Here is a 4,309-nt window from a genome sequence, read left to right as displayed (position 1 = left end):
GCTTCTAATGTCCTGGCCCCACTGGTAGACCTCCTGATGGCCCCTGGTATTTCTGGCCACTGTGTGACACAGAATGTTGGACTGGATGGGCCTTTGGCCTGATCCAACATTGGCATCTCTTATGTTCTTATGTTCTTAATCACTGGCTGTCTGACAGATGGCATTCCAATAAATAGAGGCATTAAATGGAGTTGTTTCCTAGCATCTCTACTTTTTAATGTGCATACCAACAATGTCACTGACAGGCTGCCAGGGCCTGAATTCATTCCACCCTCACCTGGTTCACAGAAAATTTCCACCCTTTTGTATACTGCTTGTCTAATTTTATTATCCCTTGCTTGTGTAAGTCTTAGGAGGCTGCTGTCCAAACTTAGAAATTTCTGTAACAAAGAATCTTTAAGTATAAATTATACTGGATCTTGCTCTATTGGAAAGAAGAGAGTTCTTTGCCTTTAAAAAACCTTTATTACTAAGGGTAAAGGGTTCACGGGATTGCTACAAATTAACATGATACTAAGAGCTACATTTCTAAGCTTCCTACAGACAAGACAAGACAAGCACACACGTAATGGAGATTTGTCTCCTTCTTCTTGACCCTAGAAAGGAAGTCACCTGAAACAAATGACCAATCTGCATCAAAGTAGAAGCTACTTTTCCCGGGCAAATCCCCCATTGGCTTGGTGCCAGGTATCCCTTCCAGGTCAGTCTAAACAATAGCAAACTAGGAATACAAGTTAACCCTATAATGACTGAATCAGACCTTGTAAACACATGATGCACATACTGCAAAGGGGGGGGGACAATGGCATGGAGTTGAGATGGCCTGATCAGACCATCCCAACGCCATGAGAGCACGCTGGAGTGATCAGACATGGGAAAGTCCATCCATGGATCGTTGCAACCCATTTACTACCGGGTTTCCCCCAGTGTCTTTTAACTCCGCTTCTATGGTGGATGTTGTTGTCTGATCGCGCCCTTAAAATCCGCCCAGCATTTGCACCTATGTGCGTATGATCGCAGCCCTGGTAAGCATTATTATTATTATTTAATGATGACAGCCATTATTCGATGATCTATTCTCACAGTCGGCTCATGGATCTTTCCTTTAGGCGGCTGGCATAGGCTGTTGTCAGAGACTCTAGGGGGCAGGGTCCTCTATCCTTCAGCTTTTGGGGGCAGCTCCTTAATTAAAAGCCTGGTGGAAGAGTTCCATTTTGCAGGCACTGTGGAACTGCATAAGGTCCTGTAGGGCCCTGATCTCTTCTAATATAAATATGGTGGTGGTTGGAAAAATCCTTGCAAATTCTGATGGTCCATTGCAATGCTCCCTGTAAGCTGTGGAGTCTTGTGAGCAAAAACTCTACTTGTGTGTGTGGTTTGGCTACTGCATAAATTAGTTTGCTCTGGAGCCATCCTTCCTGAGCTAAGACAAAAATATGTGAGCCGGAGCCTAAAAAACTGAGCTAGCTCACACTAACTCAGCTTAGAGGGAACACTGGTTCATTGGTAGTATACCAGTCAATGTAGGAACTTCAAATATATTGGAACGACTTTTGGTGAAACACTTACCTGTGTGAAACACTTTCCTGGAAGGCCCAGCTGGAAATTAAAAAATCTACAGGTTTTCAGCCACATTAAAATTTTGTCATACCAAAGGAGGCTTTTGGATTGATCTGTATCAGAGCTGTATCAGAGCAAGGCAACTTAGGGATCTTGAGCAGAAGTTTGGGGCTAGAACAAGGTATTAATTACCAATCCGGCAATAGTTCAAAATCTTTTTCTTAAAATTCCTAGTGTTGCCTAAGGGTACTCCAGCTGTTTTGATGCAGGCTGAACTTGGCTTTCCTTCCGCAAGGGCCTGAGTGCATGTAGCTTTAATTAACTTTTGGCACAAGCAGATGAAATCTCCAGCCTCCCATCTCTCAGGGCAATGCTTCACCCTTCTTTAGAATGACAACACCTGGGTCACTAGATATAAAAGTATACTCAATTGCTGTTCCCTTCTAGTTGACCCTCAGGGGATACTCCAGGTTAGTTCAAAACTCTACATCCAGTTATACATTTCTGATGCCTTGACTGGCAAGAAACTTGTAGGAGTGGCTCTCCCATTTCCCCCACCTCTCCTTCTTCCCCTTTCCATCTACTTCTCTCACACTTTCTGCCACCCCTATTCTTACTCTCTCTCTCTTCCCTCAATGCTTGTCACTTCCTTTCTGCCCCCCACCCCATCACTCTTTCAGCTCCTGTCACTGTCCTGGCCTTCCACCTACTTCCTCCCACCCCCACAGCAGCCACTTCCCAGGAATCACAATGGATTACCCAGATACAGAGATCAGTTCCTCTTAGAGTTGCCAGCTCCATGTTGGGAAATTCCTGGAGATTTGGGGTTTGAGCTTGGAAGTGATCTCAGCAGGGTATAATACCATAAACTCCACCCTTCAAAGCAGCCATTTGCTCTGGGGAAACTGATCTCTGTCATATGGATTGTAATTACAGCATATCTCCAGACTTCACCTGGAGGTTGGCAACATTAGTTCCCCTGGAGGAAATGACTGCTTTGGAGGGTGGAGTTTATGGCATTATATCTGTCTGAAGTGTCTCCCCACCTCAGTCCCCACCATCCCCAGCCTCCACCCCTCAAATATCGAGGAATTTTCAAACCTGGAGTTGGTATCCCTATCTCCTTCCCACCCAAACAGCCAACCTACCTTTATCTGCCCCTCTGTCTTCAGCTTACTGTCTCCCTTCCCTCTGCAGCTTCTACTGAGGAAGACTATGGTATTTCTCCACAGTAGGGACTAAAGCAGTTTACATTATTCTTTCGTCCTTTTTTATCCACACAACAACCCTATGAAGTATGTTAGGCTGAAAGTATGTGACTGGTCCAAAATCACCCAGTGAGCTTCCACAGCTAAACCTGGGTCTCACAAACCCTACTCTGAAGCTCTGACCATTATACTACGGCCCCGGCCAGACGTGCCAGAAAACGTAGGGGGGAAGTGCGGCTATTTGCACCGTCGCATTCTGATGCGCTATTATGCGATCAGACGTGATGGCAGCTTCCCCGCAGCAAAGAGGACGATGGGGGAGGAAGCTGCGTGTTGGCGCGATCACACCGGGAGGCTTCCATAGGCGGCGGTGGCAAAGCGTTTGCTAGTACATGTGGTGTGCTAGTTTTTTACTGTGCGGCTTCGGCGGCTTGCCACGGGTTCGCCACGGGAGTGCTTTGCCTCCCAGGTGTTCCCATGTGATCGTGCCCGGATACTCCGCGGGACTCCCATGCCTTCAGCGGGGCAAATGCTCCGTGTGACCGGGGCCTGTGAACAGATTAACTTCAAAAAGGTTAACTTCCTACAGCTCCACGCCCAGGTGAGAGAGAGAAGAAGAGAAGGTCTATATAAGATGAAACAAGACAATCAACAGGTAAAGAGGCTCAACTTCTAACCAATGAGAGGGTGCAGCCAACTGTCAAGTGTACCCCAGTGAGAGAATTCTCTTAACCCTTTCCCTCCCAGATCCTCTTGCATGCAGAGTAACATTCACAACCAGATTCTTTCCCAGAGATTCTACTCGACAGGAGACCAATAATCCAATACTATGCAGAGGTGCTCCAATTCAAGCCTACTGAACTTGGTGTGCTTAGAATGGATAATACGGCATAGGATTGCAATGTTAGCATTCAAACATAGGGCCCATTAAAAGAGAAATCCTAAACAAGTCTACTCAGAAGCCTACTCAGGTATATCCAGTGGGGTCTACACCCAGAAACATGTCCTTAGAACTGTACTGTAGCTTGGAGGAACCTTAACATGCTCAGAACTCAGTTTTGTTTTGTGGATTTTAAATTTTTGTATTTTATTTGAACTGGCTGTTAGACACCCTGAATGACTGGAGAAGCAGGACATAAATATGCAAAGAAATAAACGCCAGTTTGAAAGATAACAGCAATTTGTTTGGTCTCCTTAATCTGTACTTGTAACTACAAAGCAACGAAGCAACACTTCATGTGCATTCTAAGCAGATATTCCTTGAAACATATTAAAATTATATCAAAGGCAGTTGTGGGTATGTGTATACTCATAGTTATTCAATTACTGAACAGCAAAGAATTTCACAGCCAAGTTGAAACATTTATTTCTAGAAAAACCACAGCACAGTACCATAGAATACAGAGGCTTCTAAAAGGTATTTGACCAAATAGAACATTACAGGCAGTAAAAATCAAAATATATAGACAGTAGCTTCATCTGTATCTTGGTCTGTAAGAAGGAAAACACCCTGACCAGGCTAGCCCGATCTCGTCAAATCA

The sequence above is a fragment of the Gekko japonicus genome, unplaced genomic scaffold (assembly GCF_001447785.1).
Source record: "Gekko japonicus isolate JY-2015 unplaced genomic scaffold, Gekko_japonicus_V1.1 scaffold986, whole genome shotgun sequence".
Classification (NCBI taxonomy): domain Eukaryota; kingdom Metazoa; phylum Chordata; class Lepidosauria; order Squamata; family Gekkonidae; genus Gekko; species Gekko japonicus.
Note: the sequence above shows the minus strand (reverse complement) of the source record.